The sequence below is a fragment of the Artemia sp. Qi Xiang Cuo genome, chromosome 10, assembly GCF_049724085.1.
Source record: "Artemia sp. Qi Xiang Cuo chromosome 10, ASM4972408v1, whole genome shotgun sequence".
NCBI classification, from domain to species: Eukaryota; Metazoa; Arthropoda; class Branchiopoda; order Anostraca; family Artemiidae; genus Artemia; species Artemia sp. Qi Xiang Cuo.
Window position 1 is genome coordinate 251244 of NC_142803.1, and position 24104 is coordinate 275347.

Below are 24104 nucleotides of genomic sequence, written 5' to 3' on the forward strand. Positions count from 1 at the left end.
TTTCTGCTCATTTTGAGTTTGACTTATTTTAATTTCTGTTTGTTTTGGGTTTCATTTATTTATTGATACTTATTTGTGGTAGTTGTATGCTTGGTAGATCATTTGATTCTATTTTTGTTCATTTTTGGTCTAATGAAGTTCGTTACTTTTTTTTTTAAACTTATTTTGTGCAAAAATTTTTTTTTATTAATCTATGAAAGAGGGACCATAGTTTAAATGTTCTCAACTAAAGTCATAATAATTAAAAAAATTTAAACGAAAAGAAATTACAACAAACAAGTGCAGGGGTAACGCCCCTCCACTATCTAAAGGCTAGAGTGCTATTCACGCTTCACTGAAAGCGATTTCGGAGGAGAAGATTACAGCTCCCAATCATTGGTTTACAATAACACAATTAATAAGGATAACTGTCTGGCCATCATGTAAATACCATATTAAATTATGGGCCATTTTATAACCAAAGACTGAATCAGTTATAAATAGATCGTTTTACCTACAGAATTGCAGCAGTTTGTTGTCATTGCTACTTACACAAAATTTAAATAGGATAGGATGGCATCTATACCTATTTCTAGCGACCTGGGCGTTAAAATCTCCTATTAGAAACATCATAATTCTACCTGGATCCCTACCTATTGCTTCATGTAGATGTAAGTAAAATCATTTTGAGTCACTACTATCTCCATGAGTCAGTTCTACGTGGTCATATGCTACAATGACTAATACCCTTCACTTTTTAGTCATAAAATGAACGACTAGTGTTTTATCATTAATACCTTCCGAGCCTAAGGAAGACTTATCAGCCTCCTTATTCATCATGAGCCTTACTTTTTGTCTATGCACCACATCCTTGCTGCATGAGTAAATAAATTCTATATCCCCTAATTTCATGTCTTCTTCCCCTGGGATATAAGTTTCAAAAATTCCTGGTCCAGTTTGAAGCGTCTAAATTTGTCAGTCGAACCGTCAATGCGATAGTTATTTTTAATGTTGTAACATTTCAAGTTGTAATTTTCATAATATTTAAATCTTTTAATTTATTTTAGCCTCGGCAAAAGCAATGGCCCAAGAACCAGTGCGGGACAGATACTGGCACAACCTCTCAAATCCAGACGAAGCACTTCAGCTGCCTTTTAATCGGAAAAGCAAAAAGTCCTCCGAAACTCCATTACAATGGAGATTTTGTGCAATCCTGAGCCTATCATGGTTACAATGGGGGCCTTCACGTATGGGGGGCAAATGGTTTTAGTCACTCGTTTAAAAAAAATTGGCAAAAGTGTGGCACTTTGTGCCACGATTTTTCCGACGCCGCTAAAATTCTTTGTTCGGTTCAATAAAGACCGGAACAATACCGACATGTCATCTATAGAAATTTTGAACTTGATCAGTAAACACAGCAGTCTTACCGACTCCTGCCGTTATGTTAAAGATAACGTCACATGTTTCTATTTGGTTAAATAATCAGCATTAAAATAGTGACATGATATGTGCCGAAATATAAATCTCTGTTGGTAAATGCAGCAGTTTCCCAATTCATGCAATGATTTTGCATATTATATTCAAAACGGACATTATGCTAATTATATTGACAAAAAAACACACGGTAAAAAAGGCCAGCCAGTGGGAAAAATCTCTTGCTCCCTCTCCCCCCAAACATTTTGGCTATTAACGACACTGTTTACAAGATGGTTTTCCACATTTAGCGATGCTCTTCTATTAATAAGAGTCAAAATCCTGCACAGACAATCTCAAGAACATTACTTCACTTGGGCTCATTATGTATTCATGCCTACATATTTGTGCAATTACGGGAAGGTAATCCATAGTAGATAATTAGCTAAAAAGAGGTAAATCAGCCCAAAAAAGCCCACAACAACAGCCCAAACCCGAAAGAATTATCCATTAATCAGAATCTAGTGCAAATGCTGTATATTTCAATAGGCTATAATTTTCTCGATGGGCATCACCTTTCAAGTTCATCCTGTAGCCATCACCTTGCTCGATATGAAACTTAATGAAAAATATACCCCTTCACCACTTTGAGGTGCGATAGCAAATTATTTACACTACCTAGAGACAAAGGTATGCTTCATTTCCTAGAACTCATAGAATTCTATTAGAAAAAAATATTACGCACTAAAGTGGAGCTACAGCTCCTTGAACCATTAATGGGCTATACAATTATTTGTGCTTTTATTAAAACGATTTGCCTTTCCAATAATGTGGTTTTCATACTGTCAAAAATTGGAGTAGCAACATAAAAATCGCAATAATAATCAAGATTATACGACAAAATAATAAAGTCTTAAATATTTATATTTATTCTAATTTGTTTGATTTGAAATTGAATGCGCAAGGGTTATTTCTTTTTCTTTAACCTCTGATTGGCTACAAAGGAAAGACGGGTAAATAAACAAAAGTTTCTTACGGATAGTAAGGCATTCTAGGAAACTTCTCTCTACAAGTACTTTGACGGTCGAAGTATTTGTTAAGTTAGTCTCAAAATACGGTTGCGATTCCTTTGTAATTTTAAGACTTTTCTCTTCTTTTTTTTTCATTTGTATAACACTTCTAATAGCTAATGCTGAAAAAGCAAAGTTACGGCTAGGCCAAGAGTTTTCCAATCATGTATGTTCTCAGAAAATTGGGAAAATCTATTAGACTTTTTCCCTTATTTTCTACGTCAAAATGTGTTTTAAACTTCAAATTGATTTAAAACTATATTTAAGAAATGTTTTAATCCATATTATTTTACTTGTATATTCTATCTTTAATGATTTTCTCCTATTTATCCATTTACGTTAAAGTAAAATTTAAAATTAGCCGAATTTCAAATGAAAACCTCATTGAAATCAAAAGCTACTCACTCTTTTTTTATATCAACAACATATTAGTAAGATTGTTTATTCCTAAAGGCAAGAACCTATAACTATAAATGCTTCACAGCAGGTTTTTTGAAAATATTCATGAAAAGTCACAGCAATACCATGAGAAAACATATTGTTTTCTGGACTAAATCTTTCCTAGGCCTATTTGTTTTCTGGACTAAATCTCTTTGATATTCTGGTAACAGTATTATGCATAACAAAAATATTTCTTTATTACATTCAGAAGAGCTATATTAGACTGGTGAGTCTAGATTGTCTCCTGTGAACTAGCCTAAGAATATTTGGTCAATATCTACCAAATCATATTATTGAGTTAGGAATAAAGTGAATACACCATTCGATGCCTTTTTTCATGCTGATTACGAATATAATAAGCATTTCTATCGGAAATGAATTTCATCCCCCCCTATATAGGCTATACCTAACCTAACCCTGAATTGGCCATGTATAGGGGGGGGGAGGCTGAAATTCATTTCCGATAGAAATGCTTATTATATTTGTAATCAGCATAAAAAAGGCATCGAATGGTGTATTCATGGTCAATATAGCCTATACCAAATCATATTATTGAGTTAGGAATAAAGTGAATACACCATTCGATGCCTTTTTTTATGCTGATTATGAATATAATAAGCATTTCTATCAGAAATGAATTTCAGCCCCCCTCCCTATATTGGCTATACCTAACCCTGAATTGGCATATATAGGGGGGGCTGAAATTCATTTCCGATAGAAATGCTTATTATATTCATAATCAGCATAAAAAAAGGTATCAAATGGTGTATTCACTTTATTCCTAACTCAATAATATGATTTGGTATAGGGTAAAAGAACAGTATCCAATTGAGCAAAATTATGTAAAACTAAAACCCTCACATCTTGTTACCAAAGAGGAATTGAGAAGGATTGGGTATATTAATGAATAGCTAAAAGTCTAAGCTATGCATCAATATGGTTATTATTTAGATTATTTAAGATCAGAGACTTGAAATTCTTAGTTTATTGACTTACCTGCAGGGACCTCTTTTTTGGAAATACTAATCATTCTATTATGATGTATATGTCCGTTTAGTGTTTCACTTTTATTCAAATATTAACAGAAAGCAGATTTTTTTCTGATTCAAAATATGTAACTTTTATTGCTTAATAGCCTATTTATTCTATTAATCACAAATATTTAAACATAATTTTTCTTTTCAATTGCTTTTCAAAACAGAGACCATATTTTTATATTTATGCTGACAAATCATTGGTGAAAATTTGCGGGGTTCTTGTTACTGCCCTCACATTGCTTCATGTTGTAGTAAAAAGGGGTGGTCCAAAAACCCATTGCTATTTTTCCAAAATGCCAAAGAAAAGTGGTCTTTCCCAAAAAGAGGTCTTTTACCCTATATTGACCGTATTCACTTTAGTCCTAACTCAATAATATGATTTGGTAGATATTGACTGAATATTTAATACAGAATCAAATAGCATTACTTCCTTATATTCATTATTGTTACTTCAGAAAATGGTAAAATTCTACTCTAGCTACTTTTTGTTATCTTGGAAAGGGGTTAGGTTAGGAAAATTAAACTTTCAGGAATGGGTCTACAGTCTAAAGTAGGATATGTCCCAGGAAGGCATTTTAAAGTAGCCTACCCTGGCTACCTCTACTCCTTCTCCCTCTAGAGGTTCCTTAAATTTTCCAATATGACAGGTCTTACCTATTCAAATTTTAACAAAGCAACAACATTTTTCCTTAATTTTCAGTTTTCAGTTTTTTTTTCTCTCTGGCTTTAGTTCTGAAAATGCAATTCCTGTTATTTAAATAGAATTTTAAGCCATATCAATGTTTTTTTTTCTTCAAAATTTAGGAAATATGTTTGCATTTCTTTAAAACCTTATAAATTCAAATTGAGTAAAGTTATGAAGCTAAATACAATTTTGTTGTACTTTGTTTAAGCAGAAGACCTATTTTGCAAGGTTCAGTTTTATAACATACATATTCTTAATGGTCATCAAAGGTCACTGCCCTCTAGAGAGAGAAGGAGTAGAGGTAGGTACTCCCAAATACCTTCCCAGGACATACTGTAGCCTGTAGACCCATTCCTCAAAGTTTTGTTTTCCTAACCTAACCCTTTCCAAGATTGTGAAAAGTAGCTAAAGTAGAGTTTTACCCAGAAAATTTTGCACTAAGGGGGGGCACCATAGATAAATATTGAGCAGTCTTCATTTCTGACCTACAAATAAAGTGAACATAGACTACCATTCAATGCCTTGTTTATGCTCTTTCCAAAGGTAAAATGGTACATGTGCATTGTACAATATGGCAATTATTTTGATCTAAGATCTCAAATCTTTTTGCAGAGATTTCTGTTCTTTTGTCCATCTTTGTTCTAAGGTCTTACAACTCACTGATGTTAGCAGAAAGTGTGAAGAACACTATTTCTCTGCCAGAGAGAACAATGATGACAGAACTTTGATGATATACTCATCATTAGTCATCTTAGTCCTAAGACTTCACTTTAAAGCATTCTTTGTTAAAAGATATAAGATCTTAGAACAATGATGAGTTAAAGAATAGCCTTAATAACAGCTCAAGAAGTGAAGTTTAGTGAACTTCGGGTTTTGTTGTTAATGTGTGTATTTTTTTTAATAAAACCTTTTTCTCTCTAAAAAAAATGCTAATGAAATAAAATAAAATATGATGAAAATAATAATAATAATAATAATCTGTATTTAAGAGCCTATTAAAGCCATATAGAAAAAAGACAAATACTAAAGAAAAATTACACTCCATTTGACATCCTTCCCTTCAATAAATTGTCTTCTTGACCACAATAATGAGGTCTAGGGAGACCCAGACCTCATTAACCCACGAAGCAGCCTATCTTCCCCTTTTTGGATAATTGATCCCCTTAAATGAGAAAGCTGCTTACACCAAAGGAGGAAATTGCCCAACCCATAATCATTTCAAGCAACTACACCCAACCTCTGGACCTTCCCTCAATTTCCTTACATCCTTACCATAAATTGGAAGACAATTAGCTCAAATCTGAATCCAAATCCTCATATACTTAATCGAAAATCCCAGCTTAAAACAAAACTCCTGTCCAAAATTCTCTTTTACTTCTCTATACAAAGTTAGACTTAGAGATTTATCCACAGCTGATTGCCATAGTTGTACTTATTGGTCTTCAAGTCTTGCACTAAATTCCTTAAGAACTTTTCATGATCTTCTCGCCTTTCTCCTTTTACCTTTGGCATTTTTCCCTTTTCCCACGAACTTAAAAATCCATTCTCATCTTATATCCTTTTGATTTGTGCTGTTCATGATGTTTTGTTGCACTGAAGGAGAAGATCTTCATATAGACTAGACTTGCTCAAGCAAGTCTAGTCTAGGGAAGTTTAAGGAGTCTTAACCAAAATTTGATGATTTTGGTGTATCTTGTATTGTGGGTCTATGTGTTGTATTCTTTAAGCCAAAAATTCATTTATAATTTTGAAGTTGAAGGGTGTCTAGTTGCTTTGACAGCTGATATCCCTATATTTCTGATCCATAATGTAGGATAGGCATCATTTTAGTATTAAATATATATTTGTGGAGGCTTAATTCCTTATTTCTGATGTTAGTCTTCTTCTCCTATTTAACAGCAGGCGGGCTTTTCAGTAAAACTATTTAGCCCTTTTCCTTCTGCTTCACTCTGTGGGCTACAGAGCTACTGGCTTGATTGCCTCATATTTATTAGATATATTCAGATATCTTTCAGCAGATCTTTTGACTCTAGGAGTTCCAATATAAGATGATAGATGTCGATTTCTATGCTCTGTGTGCAGGTATAGTTGGCTAGGCTCTTGACTGATAGTGGGATTTTGTGGTGTTTGAAGTATTTTAACAGTTTAGAAAGCAAGGTATGTTGTGCAGACGTCAGCATATTACATTCAAATAGGCAATGGTCAATTGTTTCATTATTCATATTACAATGCCTGCAAAGAGGGGACAGGGGAATTGAACCACTTGAATTAGAAATCTTATATGAGAATGCAAGGATATTTAGTCCATTTGTTCCAGAACGAATTCTATGATAAATTTTAGAAAGATACTTATTGGGAAAGGGGGAAAGGATAGGATTAATCTTATTAAAATTAATATCTGATAGCCTCCCTGTTAGTGTGCTTCTATATATTCCAAATAATGTATTTCTTCCTTTCAAGTCATATTACATTGTTGTAATATGACTTGTCGATTTTCCATTTGAAAAAGAATGAAACCTAAGTATTTGACTTTTTCCACCACTTCTAGCATTTTTCCACTCAATTGAAATTGTGGTACTGATTCCAAGGGTTTTTGCTAAAAAAATTATGATTTGGAATTTTGTGACATTTGCCTCTATTTTCTTCTCTTGCAATTATTTTTCAAGAGAGTATGTAAGTCATTCTTTGTCTTTGCCAGTAATATAATGTCATCTGCAAATAGTAGTATTGACATATTCAGATTTCCCAGTTGGAGAGTAGCTGCCCATCTTTGTCAGAAATAAAGAACAACAGCATTAATAAACATAGCAAATAATTTTGGAAAAAGTGTACTTCCTTGGCATGTGCCCTTTTTCAAGAAAAATGGCAGAGATATTCCCTTCCTAACAACTTTCACAAAACGTTTATTCAACAAATACATAGATAATAGAATTTGTATAAAAGGGATTGGTAGGCCTAGATTTAACAAAACATTAAACAATAAAACACAAATACAATAACTTATAGGCAAATTTGGGCTATATATTTGCACATTAGGGGTGGGTGTAAAGTATATCATATACTAAATACGTAACCTAACCTAGGTACCTTTGCTCAATCCCAATTTTTGATGTTCCAAAGATCTGCAAATTCATTTTCTATATTTAGAAAAAAAACCCATTGATATGGCTTGAAATTCTACTCAAATAAAAGGAATTATATTTTAAGAACTAAAACCAGAGAAAAAGAAACCAATAAGTGAAAATTAAGGTAAAGTCTTTATATTGGAAATGGTAGGGTGGTTTTTAGAGTGGATATGCATATATTTACAGTGCTGGTGCTTTTTGTACTGTCATGTTATGGTGTTTTTAGAATGGCATGGTGCCATTTAGAATGGAAATTGTAGGGTGTTTTGTATGTGGTTAGTTGTGTAGGCAATTTTTAAAGACTTAGAAATCAGAAGGAAGTTAACATAGAAGCTTGACAATACCTTCTCAGGGTATGTTTTTAACCCAGGATTTAATACTGAAAGTCCAAACATACAAGAAATTAAGAGAGAAAAATGGGTTTAATTTAAATAAAGCAGTGAAACAAAGAATTAAGTGAAAAGAAAACAGAACAACAACACATTAATTAATAAAAAAAAGTCCTAATATTTCAGCTCCACATCTAGGAGCCAAAAAAAGATATCATCAACAGATATCAGCAGAAAAAAAAGAAGTTACATTAAATTAAATACAACATATAAAAGAAAAAGACAAAAAAATAAACCAACAAACTAATAAACAAGTAAATAAAACTTACATTTTAATAACCTCCAAAATATTGCAATCACTATAAAAACCTGAATAATCACACAGAAATGACAAACAATTACTGGTACAATTACTGACAAACAATGTCTGGTACATCAAATTGTGTCTTGTACAATTTGATGTATGAGACCCAACTCTTTTTCGTTTCTATGTGATTACACTGGCTTTATAGTGATTGCAGTATTTTGGAAGTTATTAAGATGCAAGTTTTATTTATTTATTCGTTTATTTTTTTTAGTCTTTTTCTTTATATGCTGTGTTTAATTCAATTTCACTTTTTTCTGTTCATAAAGGCTCAAAGAAAAGGAGTCAAAACATTTGATTTTTTTTTTATTAATTAGTGTGTTGTTGTTTTTTTTTCTGTGCATTTTGTTCTTTGCCTCTGCTTTATTTAGATTAAACCCATTTTCTCTATTAATTTTTCATAAATAGAAATGCACTATGGTCTAAGAAATTATTTACTTTCCAAATATGATTGCTTTTGGTGCAAATTCAATTTAAGCCCTCAATAGATCCTCAAAGATGATACATTTCTTTCTTATTTTAGATACAGTTTATAACCCTCTGTTAGCATCACTCTTGTTAAAATTAAATAAAAAACAAGTTTTTTTTAATGAAAGTAAGGAGCAAAATTAAAACTTAAAATGAACAGAAATCATTCTGTATATGAAAGGGGTGGTCCCCTCCTCAACGCCTTGCTCTTTACGCTAAAGTTTTTATTGTTTAAAAAAAAAATAAAGTTGTGAGACAGATTCAAACTTCAGCATAAAGAGTGAAGCGTTGAGGAGGCAACTGCCCCTTTCATACACAGAATAATTTCTGTTTGTTTTAAGTTTTAATGTTGCTCCTTACTTTAAGTTAAAAAACTTGTTTTTTTATTTAATTTCTGAACGTTTTTGAATTAATGGAACCTTTATTTTGGCTCACTGTACATGAATAATTAAAATGAAATTTGCATATTAATTTTCCTTTTTTTGGCTAAGTGGCTTTCTTGAAATTTTGTTCTGACGTAACTTGCATAACAAACTTCTATATATATTTCTTTTTGTTATGTATATTAGAGAATTCACCCCCCTAGTCAATACCTCACTCTTTATGCTAAAGTTCAAATTTTGTTCAAATCACAAACCCCTGAATCACAAAGGCCTGTTAATTAGAAAAGATAGCTGTTTTGAAAGTGCTAAGAAAAATTTTGCATAAAGAGCAAGGTCTTGACTAGGGGGCAAACCCCTTCATATACTGAATAATTTCTGTTCGTTTTAAGTTTTAATGTTGCTCCTTACTTTCAGTTGAAAAAACTTGTTTTTTTTTTATTTAATTTCTAATCGTTTTTTAAATAATGCTGGGAAATTCAGCGCTTCCTTCATAGAAATGTCGCTTCCCCCAAGAAAACATCCTCCATGGAAAGATCCTCCCCCATGACCCCCTCATCCAACCCCCCCCTCCACCAGGAAAAAAATCCCTCATGATATTGTCTGTATACATTCCATTCACCAATAGCCTACTATATGGTAAACAATGGGCAAAGTTCATAACTTGCAGCCCTTCCCCCAGGAACTGTGGGGCATTAAGTTATCCTCAAAGACATATTTTTTAGATTTTTGACTATGTTGAACAGAATGGCAATCACAAAATTTTGATTGGGTGACTTCGGGAGAAAAATGAGCATGGAAGGGGGCCAAGTTGCCCTTCAATTTTTTTGGTCACTTAAAAAGGGCAATAGAACTTTTAATTTCCATTCAAATGAGCCCTATCACAATATTCTAGGACTGTTGGACCAATACAATCACCCCTGGGAAAAAAAAAACAACAAAAAAGCAAACAAATAAACACACATCCATGATCTTTCTTCTGGCAAAAAAATGCAATATTCCACATTTTGCAGATAAGAGCTTAAAACTTTTATAGTAGGGTTCTCTGATATGCTGAATTTGATGGTGTGATTTTCATTAAAGTTCTATGACTTTGGGTTTGTTACCACAAACTGTTTGATTGTTTACCCATAAATTAAATTATCAATGACAAAATTGAAAAAAAAAAAAAACACATGGGAATTATAGAATATGGGCTACATATCGTGGGTAAGGTTTGAAAGGTTTGGTTAGGTTAAAATTGAATTAGCACTAAAAATCTTTATTATATTTATAAAGAGCAAAAAAAGGGCATCAAATGGTATGTGTACTTTATTTGTAGGTCAGAAATTTGACTGCTCAATATTTACCACATCATATATAGAGGAAGAGATAGAATGCACCCCCACCTGTAGTTTTTTTTCAGTCAGTTAGCTGAAAACTACTTTGCTTCCATACAGGAACACTTATATTTGCTTTCACTTTGGGCCTGCAAATGGAAACTTGAATTTAACATTCAAAAATGCAAGTTGGTGCACTTTGTGAGAAAGAATGTAAGGTGACTATACCATATGGTTGGAGGGGATGGTTCAAGATAATTGATTGACTCTTCAAAAGCTGGGAGATATTTGGGAAATGTTGTTGATGAGGAATCAAAATTTAACAAGCATGCAAAAACAGCAGTTGCCAAAGCATCCCAGATCCTTTGATTAATCAAGCACACAGTATACAGCAGATCATCTAAAGTTATGACCAAAAAATACAAGGGTCTTGTGTGACCATTGCTAGAATTTGGAATTCATGTTGCAACATCCCCTGGACAAGGGTGATCAGAAGAAAATAAGAGAATCAAAAGAATCAGAAGAAAATAAGAGGATCAAAAGCCCTTGAAATTTGACAAATCCTCCAGGATAAGGGGATATAGTAAGAAGTTGTCCTGGATACCATATTCTGCAACCACTACTTCTCCCTGCTCCCTCCATCAATGCCCTTAAGATTGCTGTTGATAAAAGTTGGTCCATTAATTCACGGAAGACAGGGTGGGATGCAATTGAGTCAATGACATCATCACTGACCAATGACTGCAGGGTTCTTTCCTTGTTTTGCCAGACTTGTATTTTCCTTGTTGTGTGATTGAACCTAAAATGATTAATTAAAATAGCAGTGCAAAGTTCTGCTAGTTTACTGGCTCAATTTCTATATTAGGTAAATGTTTTGATAAAAATAAATTATTTAAAATCAATATGGAAGAATAGTTGGTCCCAGTCTGTAAAAACAGAATGAAGCAATCTTAATAGCAATATCGCCTAAATCAGTCAGTATTAATGACCTACCAGTTGTTAAAATCCTTTGAAGCTAGTGTAATTTTCACTTGCTGGTCTCATAAGCCAACTTTGCTTCCCATTACTTTTTCATAACTGGCATGTTGTCATTATTAAAGTATGACTTGTCATACTTTAATAATTTCTTATAGTTTTGTACTAGGGATAACTGATGAAGTTCACTTGCATCATTGCCAGAATGGTAAGTTGTTAAGGCCAGGTAAGAAGCAATAAAAAGTCTTAAAAGCTAGCCTACTTTAAGTGAATTCATAAATACTTATTACCTTAAATTGCAGCTTGGAGTAAATCTAAGGATTTTCTATCCTTGTAATGCTCTGTTATGACTTCTGTAGGTTGTTTGATGTAGGTTGTCTTATGGTACTTATCCTATTCATAAAGGCACAATGCTTCATTCTAAAGAAATTTTCAGAATTATTCAGGACTTCCCTCAAATGCTCTCCTAGTCTTGACAATTATCACTAAAATTTAACTCTGGGCTCTATATTTTTTTTTTTTTTTTTTTTTTTTTTGAAATTAATTTTCTTTGATCCTATTTCTTTTATCTTACATCTCTCTGCTCATATTTTTGTTTTTTGCATAATCAAAGTGATATGATCATAGAGCCTACTGATGTCCACCAAAATCACTTAAATATGAGTTTTGGTAGGATTCTAAGAAAACACTGTATTAGCAAAAGGGTATTCCAATTTGATTCCCTAATCATTATTCCCAGTTGCTGTTGTGACAAAGCAACCTGTTTGCCCCTAGTTAGGCATGGTATAGCCCTAGGCTATATACAACACTATAGTAATTAAGTTCTCTGATACGCTGGAACTGATGGTGTGATTTTCATTAATATTCTATGACTTTTGAGGGGTGTTTTCCTCTTTTTTCGAAAATAGGGCAAATTTTCCCAGGCTTGTAACTTTTGATGAGTAAGACTAAACTTGATGAAACTTGAATATTTAAAATCGATATAAAAATCTAATTCTTTTGATGTATCTATTAATATTAAAATTCCGTTTTTTAGAGTTTTGGTTACTATTGAGACAAGTCACTATTACTATACAGTTTGTTACCACGAACTGTTTGAAATTTATCAAACTGTTTGCATTATTTTGCAATTTTATGATGCCATAGCACCGGTTGAGAATACAAATAACAATTAACTAAAAGATACAACAATTCAAGCAACTAAAAACAATGAACAGAAATTTTATTCAGGGCTATATCTGGCACCATTGTTGGGGATGAAGACTATTTTGTTTGGAAAGAGTCTTGTTTAGGGAAATTGCATTGTACCACTCTTTTGTTATTAACTTTTTGTCAGAAGGACTAATAGAAAAGAACGATTCCTCAATTTTTCTGCCCAATAAGACATTAAACTGAGGACTTCGACAATATTTTTATCAAAGTTGTTAGGCCACTATTAGAGTAGAACAAACATTGATATTCTTAAAGGGCCACCCAGAGCAGTAAGAACGGATTCCTCTGGTTTTCTTGAAAGGTTGTTTTTCCTTTAAATGTGGAACTGAATAACCAAGAAATGCTATTAGAAAATTTGATAACTTATTTTTCTGTACAATTTAGTTGTAGATCTGAGTTTTTGGATCCTTTGAAGAAATTTTAAAATTATCTTCAATTGCTAAGGAAAAATTTTTTTAAGTCTAGTGACAGATAGAGATTTGACAAAAGTGCTGCTAAAAAGATAGCAGATCAGTAACAGGCACGTTACCTTATCTTTTTTTGTAAAATAAGATTAACTTCAGTTGGGAATAAGTTATTGCCCAGTTTTTTGGTAGCTTTATATTGGTTGCTGGTTAAAGATTTACTAAGAACAACTACTTTGAGGTAATAATAAAATTGATGGCAACATTGCTGATGTAGAAATTTTAAATTTTCCTATTACCTAGTATGTTCACTTTATAATAGCAGGCCTGTATATCTCTGGAATTGTATTAGCCTTGAAGTCGAACTGTCTTTATATAAAGTCAAAACTATGTTTTTTGATGCTGGTAACCAGCAGATTACAAGAAGGTAAAACACCACATACTGGCTAGCAAAGGTGTATCCTGGATTTTTTTTTTTTGAGTAGATTACATGGTTAAATTAATAAAAAAGGAAAACACTGTAAAAAGCTTAAAAATTTGCTTGTGTGCATTTTTGTTATATTTTTAAAAGTTTAGTAACCATATGGACATGGTTCGTCATAAATCTTTGAATCATTTTTGTCTCCAATTGCCTTCAAATGGCTCACAGAACTGATAGACTGTTTGAATTACCCTTAGTGTATGCCTATCTACCTTAGTTCTGCCCTGGGATAGATGATAGACTGTCATCAAGAAGTGAAAATAATGTACAAATTATAGTTAATTAGGGATAAATCCTTTTATTAGGCAGTTAAAACAATAACAAAATCTCTGGATATTTAGGTCACATGCATAGTGGCCATTCTCAGCAGATAAACTAAATATTTTCTTTAAGTTTATCTTCTGAGGATGGCCACTGTGTATGTTACCAAGATATCCAAAGATTTTGCTATTGCATTCACTGTCTAATAAAAGGATTTGTCCCCATTGAACTGTTATTTGTACATCATGGAAAGGCAGTGTGGTCTTCAAAAATACCTACATGAAAATAATCATTTTTATTTAACTTTGAAAAAGTTATGCCAGCTTTGCTCACACAGAGACAATCTGTCTTGGCTTTACTCTAATTAGTACTGGCTCTCAAGTTTTTTTGTTCTTTTTTTTTTTTTTTTTTTTAGTTAACAAAATTTCCAGATACCTTGCTATTCTTCTATAATTTTTTAGTGACCATATGCCTAGAAAGACTGGTTTTCTGATTTCAAACTGTCCAAATACTTTACCCCCCCCCCTTATGTGCAAAAATATAGCTCAAATTATAGATTTCACACATATTCTCGGGCTAAGCTGAAAAAAACTAAAAAAGAAACCGGTTTGTTCTTGAGTTTTACACTGTGTAAACTTCATCAAGTGGCCCATAATACGCAAGTACCAAAATTCCTTCCCCTTACGGAAATTAAAAAATAAAATTCTCAAATTTGGAAAGCCTTATTTTCCATGGAGGGGGGGGGGTATTTTCTGCGGAGGGGTATTTTCTGGAGGGGGGGTATACGCTGGCCACTTATAAGACTATGTCTAGCTAGTTATTATTTTTCTCAGTCTAGGTAGGGTGTTATCAAAAGAGCGGGAATATTGTAACAATATTGGATTATTATCTCCAGAAATAACCATTGTCATGCGCATTCACACATCTTTATCCTATAAAATTTTGTTTCCTCATCCCAGAGAATATATAATTTATGGGCTGGCCAAACAAACTTTCTTGGATAAATAATCAGTGGATTAAAGAAACTCAAACATGTTTTTCTGGTGGCACTTATTGTGATCATGGTTTTAATAGACAAAAACACTTCATCACATGGTTTAGTTTTACTTGCCTAGTAAGGGATTGTCAAAATTTGACAGAAGATAAGTAAGAAAGCTTTAATAGCAGAAGAAGAGTCCCTGCTTCCTTTACTGATTCAACAATTGTACATTTGAATGTACCTCTTCTGTATCAAGGTAAACCAGCATCAAGTTCTGTCCAAAAAGGGGGTCTTTCCCCCTTTTTTCTAAAATAAGGCAAATTTTCTCAGGCTCTTTACTTTTGATAGGTAAGACTAAAACTTGATGAAACTTATATATTTGAAATCAGCATTAAAATTAGATTCTTTTGATTCATCTATTGGTATCAAAATTCTGTTTATCAAAAAAAATATTTGTCCAACAACAAAGGCAAAAATGCTACAAACCAACATAGTGTCTACAAAGTAAGCAAGGGAGGCCAGCTGCAAATAATTAGCAAAATATGGTGATCTCCTTGAAATAGAGTATCTTATTGGATAACAATCTAAGCAAAGCAAAAATATAGTTGGTTTTAATTTTTTGAAAGCATTTAAAAAGGAGGATACACTGCAAAGGAGTGTTATGTCTCCTTTTTTCCCAAATGGTACAAATTGAGAATCCTTAGAGGATTCTGCTTCAAGCAAGGTGTTAAGCAACTACCCCTTGACTGAATAGTTGGTAGCTGTGTTGGGGATTAAGGAGAGGCCATGGAACCACTTTGGTCTTGCAATCAGATTGATTGAAAGTTCAATTTTTATGGTGGGAGTTCTGTATGAGGTATAGTTGGTTTATCCTACATTATCAATGAAAATCAGCTATTGATTTGTTCAAATTCAAGAAAAGTGATTATCCAGCACCCAGGAGAAACAACAAAACCATAACTATCCATAGATTAAGCACCTGACCTTATTAAACACCATATATTAAGCACCTGGCCTTATTAAACACCTTAGATTAAGCACCTGGCCTTATTAAACTCCATAGATTAAGCACCTGGCCTTATTAAACACCATAGATTAAGCACCTGGCCTTATTAAACACCATAGATTAAGCACCAAAAAGAACCTGTGCTGAAGCAAGCCAGGTTCTGAATAATGCACATTGATAATTAACCCAACAATTAGCCTCTAATACATCACACTAAAAATATAAAGGCTAGTATTAAGCAAATTGACTGTAAAAAAACAAACATATAATACCTAGATATTGGCTGCAGTATTTCAAAATTTGATTTGTTAAGTTGTCAGTTTCCCAGCTAAACCTCTGAATACAAACTTTTCAGTTTTTGGGGTTAGTGTGCTATGATCACCAGCTAAAAATGTACCTAGATGATATCTCTAAATCTCTTAGTCACATTAAGCATACTAGAGGGAGATAGATTGATCTACACCAACAGGGGTCAACATAATACATCTCAGAATTATCTTGCACAAGAAGAATTGAAAAACACAGTTAAGTTTTCGTATATTTTGATGTTTTAGATTGCTGAAAAGCTATTAACCTCTTAAAAACTATACACTGGGGATTATTTCATTACCATATACTTCTATTACCTTAAATTACCTTAAATCGTACTTGCCAGCAATAAAGACTAGTCCTGTGAACGCTGGTCAATGATAATGGTGACTCAACGTGCTTGGTACATCCCATACTGGGAGCCAAGACTCCCTATACCAGTCTTTGTCAACTGTAGATTTAAAGGCTCCAACATTGGGAGTCATAACAGCATTCTGGCTAAGGGAGTTCCATAGCTTGACTACGTGATCAGAAAACAATTTATTTTGCTGCCTGGTGTTAGCACGTTTTTGGTAAAGCTTCAAGGGGCGGCCTCTAGTACTCTGCGAACTTACTATCTGGAACAGGTTGGGGTTCACACCCTGGTCACGTACTAACTTGTATGTCATTAATACATCTCCTTGCCTGTGTCTATATGTGAGAGATGATAATTTGAGCTTATGTAATTGGGTAGAATATGGAAGATGTTGAAATTCCTTTATGCTTTTAGTTGCACATCACTGTACTGATTCCAGAGTTGATATCTCATCTTTATTGACTGGAGTTGCAATACACATCCCAAATTCTAATTTTGGCATCGTCAGGCCCTTTAAAAGCTTTGTGTTCACAGCTGGAGATCTGCTGCAGAACATTCTTTTTGTTAAACCAAAAGGTTGGTTGGAATTGGGTACTACAGACTCCGCATGGAAATTAAACTTAAGCTTATCATCAAGTGGTGGGTGTGCTGGTTTGAGAATTCTTTGTCCAAGGGGCAAGGGTTTAATCCCTGGCGTAGTCAGTTATTTGGTTTGGGACGGCGGTCAGTGATGTGACTCTGTAAGCCTAGCCAGAGAACATTCTTTTTGTTAAACCAAAAGTTTGGTTGGCACTGGGTACTACTGACTCTGCGTGAAAATTAAACCTAAGCTTATCATCAACCAAGACTCCCAGATTTTTTTTTTAATATGAATTTATTTGAGTAGCTGTTTTGAGCCATTGTTGGATTCCTTAAAATATTGGCACAGGGGGTTATTTGCTTCAAAGTCAATGACTCTGCATTTCTTGGTATTTAATTCAAGCCGCTAGGATTTTGCCCACTTTGAGAGTGCATCAAGATCAGCTTGGATCGCTATGATGGCTTAGATGGCTATGGCACATTTTGGGTCATGTACAGGACAAATTATTTTGGAATCTTCCACATATTATTTGAAAAAACTACGTTTTCTAAAGAGTTTCCCACCACAGCCCCCCTTTAACATTGTCTGATCGAGCTAAAATTCAGAGGATTAGCTTTCCTGGGGCCTGGGAGCTTATCCTCAAAATTTCACCTCAATCCGATCACTCCTTCCCTGTTTTCCAAAAACCAAATATCAAGTTTTGTGGGGATTTGCTTACGTCAAAAATACATCGCACAGAATAAAAATAATATAACGTGTCTCTGTGGTACAGTCGTCGCTATTCCTGACTGTCAGGCGGAAGACCCGAGTTCGATTCCCCGTCAGAGAAATTTTTATATATTGAATTTAAAGCTTAAAAAAGAAACTCAGTTTCTTTTTTAAATCCAATCTATTAAATTCTTCGGCTCAACAGGCGTCTCCAGAAGAATATCACAGTTGGCCTTCAGGTTACAGGTAAGTCTCCACTGCTTTGATAACATGGGGCCTGGGAGCTTAAAACCTTAATTGTTGAAATTCCTAAAAGCAAAGTATTTCAACATTATATTAGATCAAAATAGTCCTCTCAACCTGACAAGACCGACTGCAAGCTTCCAAAAATTCCAGCTCCTTCCCAGAAGTTTTTTTTGTCGAAAAACAAAAATCTTACTTTGTATTAAGCACTAATAAGTAATAAACTGTACGAAAACGTGTAGAAAGTATTTGAAAAAAACTACGTTTTCTAAAGAGTTAAAGAGGCTGAGTTACAAGGTCGAACCTTAAAACGTACAGGGATTAGGTGGCACAGTTGGGGGGCTGCCGCCCCCCAAACCCCCACTTTTGCAACCTCTTTTGTTAAGGTTTTTTTATTTTGGGAGACTACCGCCCCCTCACCCCCCGCTTTTGCTCTTGCGAAGAACTGGTTTGCAACACAAACCGAAGTCTGCTGTAGTTTTTTACCATAAAAACAACTATTGCATCTTTTATCGATGAGGGCTACTGCTCCCCGGTTTTGCCCTTGCAAAGAACTGTTTTACAACAAAAACAAAGTCTGCTTGAATCTTTTACCATTAAAACACCCTATTGCATTTATTTGATTAAAAACCCTACTAATAATTATTATTTTCCGTTTCCTTATGAGATTTTTCCCTAACCAATAACAAGCTATACTATGATGAACTTCAACAATTTTGAAAAGAAAAACAGGGAACAGAAGAAAGGCTCAGAATAAACTGGCAGTTCAGGTTCATTTAATTTTACCATCATACATAATCACACTGAGTACATAACACTACCTGGCACAGAGACAAGTTTGTAGTTATAACTGTAACAGACTGAGTAGTCATTGCCAAATCCTCAGAAGATATTAAAAAAATACCATTGAAACCGTTTCATTCATATTGGTACGACCAATTGATTGCAGGGTACAGGACTTAAAAAACCTTAACAAAAGAGGCTGCAAAAGTGGGGGTTTGGGGGGCGGCAGCCCCCCAACTGTGCCTCCTAATCCCTGTACGTTTTAAGGTTCGACCTTGTAACTCAGCCTCTTTAACTCTTTAGAAAACGTATTTTTTTTTCAAATAATTTCTGCACGTTTTTGTACAGTTTATTATTTATTATTGCTTAATACAAAGTAAGATTTTTGTTTTTCGACAAAAAAACTTCTGGGAAGGAGATGGAATTTTTGGAAGCTTGCAGTCGGTCTTGTCAGGTTGAGAGGACTATTTTGATCTAATATAATTTTGAAATACTTTGCTTTTAGGAATTTCAACAATTAAGATTTTAAGCTCCCAGGCCCCATGTTATCAAAGCAGTGGAGACTTACCTGTAACCTGAAGGCCAACTGTGATATTCTTCTGGAGACGCCTGTTGAGCCGAAGGATTTAATAGATTGGATTTAAAAAAGAAACTGAGTTTCTTTTTTAAGCTTTAAATTCAATATATAAAAAATTTCTCTGACGGGGAATCGAACTCGGGTCTTCCGCCTGACAGTTAGGAATAGCGACGGCTGTACCACAGAGACACGTTACATTATTTTTATTCTGTGCGATGTATTTTTGACGTAAGCAAATCCCCACAAAACTTGATATTTGGTTTTTGGAAAACAGGGAAGGAGTGATCGGATTGAGGTGAAATTTTGAGGATAAGCTTCCAGGCCCCAGGAAAGCTAATCTTCTGAATTTTAGCCCGATCAGACAATGTTAAAGGGGGGCTGTGGTGGGAAAAATTAACATGGGCTTTTATAGGAAAACGAGGTTTTTCGTAAATGTAAATTCGGGGGATAATTTTTTCGGTCTGAAAATATCAAAGAGCCCTGCTGGGTCGAATTCCGGTTCGAATGAGTCCTAATTCACCCGGATCCGTTGCCAACTGTGGCCTGTAGGCGTGGCTGATAAAAAAAAGAGAAATGAACTTTAAGTGGCTATATTTGTTTTTTGGAAAACAGGAAAGTAGTGATCGGATTTAGTTTAAATTTTGAGAATAAGCTTCAAGGCCCTAGGAAAACAGAACCTCTAAATTTCAGCCCAATCAGACAACGCTAAAGGGGGGCTGTGGTCAGAGGGTCGAAACTTCCGGCCCACTTTTACCCATGAAGATAAAGTCGGAGGGGGGTGAAATTTTGCACGTTTCTTAGTTGGAGCTTGGGCTACAAAATGCGATCACCGCAAAACGGAAATCGCTTAACATTGTGGTGGGTCGCCTCTTTATAGAGGCACAAGTGTGCCTCCTTGACAAGCAAGTTTTGTTCTCTATGTTTGAAGATAAATAAAAGTTCAAATAGGGATAAAATCCTTTTAATAGACAGTGATTTTCACAAACAGTGCTAAAATTTCACAAAGAATGCTAGATATTTCGGTCACATATTCAGTGACCGTCGTTAGTAGAAACAAAAGTTGTTTACTTTTTCAGTTTTTTACTACTGATGACAGTCACTGCATATGGGACCGAAATATCTAGTATTTTTTGTGAAATTTTATCACTCTTTGTGAAAATCACTGTCTATTAAAAGGATTTTGTCCCTGTTTGAACTTTTATTTGTCGTCGTGGAAAGGCAGTGTGGTCTCCGAAATAACCTATGTTTGAAGGTAGATGAAAATGTTAAATAAAGTTGGACCCAAGACTGTTCCTTCTGGCACTCCACTTTTTACATCTGCTGATTCTGAAACAAGATTGATCCACCATCTCCAAATACCCTTACCACCCGCTATCTATTGGTAAGAAATTGCATTGTCCAGTTGACAACATCTATATGGATGCCCATTGCACAGAGTTTGGAATTTTGTCTCCTGTGACATACTTTATCAAGTGCTTTGGCTAGATCTGGTAATATCATGTCAACAGGAGATCCATCATCCATAAGTTTTGTGACATGCTCGTATGTATCAATCAGGTTAGAGAAATTTTCAAACCTCACAGATAAGGAAGGGATGAGGGTAAGAATCTGGGGAAACATTATTGAGTAAATTATTCAGCCTCCAAAATACATTCTACTGATATAGCGAAACTTTCAAGTTTTTGTAGACGGGTTTTAAATTAATAAATAAATTATAATAAACTTTAATAAATAAATAATATTATTTATAATAAATATTATTATATTATTATTAATATTATTATTTTTATTTTTTATATTTATTAATATTATTAATATTAATATTTATTATTAATATTATTTTAATAAATATTATAATAATAAATAAATAATAAATAAACTTTCACTGGCTGAAAACTTGCCTCTTTGGTTTTTATCATTATGGTTAAATGATCTAAAGCCGAACTGGCCATCCATGACAAAAACACAAAAAAAATGAATATAAAGACGACAAAAGGGGCTATGGTCAGTAAATGAAAACGAAGAAAAACCACGCAAATCAAAAAAATATTTCGCCCGTATCTAACAAGGCGCCTTCAGCATAGAAAAAAAAATTATTCATGTGATTAATTTTCCTTACTTTTGACTGAATAAATTTTAATTTTTCCTGAATAAACTTGACTTTATACTTTGTATTTATTTATATTTTCCTTTCTTCTCCTTTTTGCTCTTCTTTCTGTGACTGTGAGTATAAGTGTTATTTTTTTTGTCGTGTCTTACTTTTGTGTTTTGAATGGTTGGCAATAGTTTTTCATTTGATTGTTTTTTGTTTCTGTTTTTCTTTTCTTTTTTCTTCTGTATAATCTGATTGTGACCAGTAGATTGTATAAGGGTATAAAGATCACTTTGATTTGAGAATAATATGATTAAATTAAGGTCATTTGATGAGAGCATTATCTATTGAATTCCGGTGCTCAATAAAACGTTCTACAAATTGCTGGTGTGTTCAACCGACGTAAAATTTTCCACACAGAGCAAGGAATTCTATACTCTCCACTTGCCAAACTGTTATGTGTTATATCTTTTCCAGAATTCAGAAAGTTACTCAATGGTCTGATTGATTTAAAGCAAGTTGATATATTATGTTTCGATAAAGTCTGTTTAATTTTCTTCCCAAGAATTGGTATGTAAGGTAATGAAAAATATCTATAGGAAATTGTAGGGTCCAAAAATTGAGAACCTTCGTTTTTATTACCTTTTATGCTTAATCTGCCTTTTCTTTATTTTGTCGTTTACGAATGTTACAGGATTCCCATTGCAAAATAAAATCAAACAGTTCGTGGCAACCCGTTTGGTTTCCCCGTTTTAGGGGAAACCTCTCCTAAAACGGGGGAAACACCCTCTAAAGGTCATAGAACCTTAATGAAAAACACACCATAAGATTCAGCGTATCAGAGAACCCTAATAAAGAAGTTTCAAGCTCCTATCTGCAAAAATCTGGAATTTTGTATTTTTTGCCAGAAGAAAAATCATAGATGCGTGTTTATTTGTTTATTTTTTGTTTTCCCAGGGGTGATCGTATTGAACTAGTGGTCCTAGAATATCGCGGGAGGGCTCATTCGATCGGAAATTAAAAGTTCTAGTGCCCTTTTTAAGTGACAAAAAAATGGAGGGCAACTAGGCCCCCTCCCACTATCATTTTTTTCCCAGAGTTATCCGATCAAAATTTTGAGATAGCCATTTTGTTCAGCATGGTCGAAAAGTACAATAACTATGTCTTTGAGAATGACTTAATCCCCCCATATTCCTCGGGGGAAGGTCTGCAAGTTGTGAACTTAGCCCAATGTTTACATATAGTATTGGTTGTTGGGAAGTATACAGAAGTTTTCAGGGGTGATTTTTTTGGTAGTTGGGGGTGGGGTTTGTCGGGTGTTACATTGGAGGATCTTTCCATGTAGTAAGTTTTCATGGGGGAAGGGACATTGCTGTAAAGGGGGCACCGGATTTCCCAGCATTATTTAAAAGAAAGATCAGAAATTAAATAATAATAATAAAACAATTTTTTCTACTGAAAGTAAAGATCAACATTAACATTTAAAACGAACAGAAATTAATACGTATATGACTGGGTTCGCCCCCTACTCATTGCCTCGCTCGTTACGCTAAAGTTTTTTTTTTGTACTTTCATCAGAGCTATTTATTCTAATTAATGGCCTTTGTGATTAAGGGGTCATTCTTAAAGAATTGGAAAAAAATTTCAATTTAGCGTAAAGAGCGAGGTATTAACTAGGGGTCTATCAACCAATGATATGACTGTTCCCTTTCTTTACTGAAATTGGGTGAGATGAACGAAAATTTAAATAGGCCTACCTGTCTTTATAAGTTGGTTTTCTATAAATTGAAAAAAGTAAACCATTATCACTTTTTATCAATAAAATATCTAAAAAGCGTAGCCTTTCTTGTTTTTCCAGCTCTAGTGTAAATTTAATATTTTTGTCAAACCTGTTTAAATGGTCAAGAAACAAATTTAAGGAATCCAATCCATGTTCCCAAAAACATAAAATATCGTCCATAAACCTACCCCAGAAACAAGGAGACACACAAAAACACTGAATAGCGAACATTTCCGTAGAATCCAAAAATAAATTAGCCAGGATTGGACTTAAAGGAGCGCCCATGGCTAAACTGAAGACTTGCTGATAAAATTCTCCTCTAAAACCGAAATAAAAGGAATACTTGTTGACCAACGAGAGCAATATCATAATGACTTCGACGTCCAGGCTTGCCAACGTTACATCTTCTATCGATTCAAAATGTTTTTGTATTTTATTTGTGAATATGAACTCGCATTTTTTTTTTTACATCATAATTTGTGTACATAGATCCAACATCAAAACTACCCGTATATGTGACGAGTTTTTAATTTTTTTTTATAACATCAATTGTCCCCAAAAACAGACGAAATGCTGCTGACAACCATTTCCCTAATTTAGAAACTGGTGAATGAATAGTCAACACAATAGGGCGAAGAGCATTATTCTTGTGAATCTTAGGCAAATCATAAATTTTTGGTGCTCAACAAACTCCAGGGAAAAATTTATTATAGAATATTCATATAAATGATGCATCTTCCATTATAAAG

The 24104-nt window shown here is 33.9% G+C and overlaps 1 protein-coding gene across 1 annotated transcript in view; it reads left to right on the forward strand.

Moving 5' to 3' along the window:
- The first annotated feature begins 2824 nt into the window (after positions 1 to 2824).
- Positions 2825 to 24104, forward strand: part of LOC148947340 (uncharacterized) — a 327588-nt gene continuing 306308 nt past the window's right edge. The window contains exon 1 of the mRNA XM_089095216.1: positions 2825 to 2893. The gene's annotated coding sequence lies outside the window, so the exon portion shown is untranslated. The remainder of the gene's footprint in view (positions 2894 to 24104) is intronic.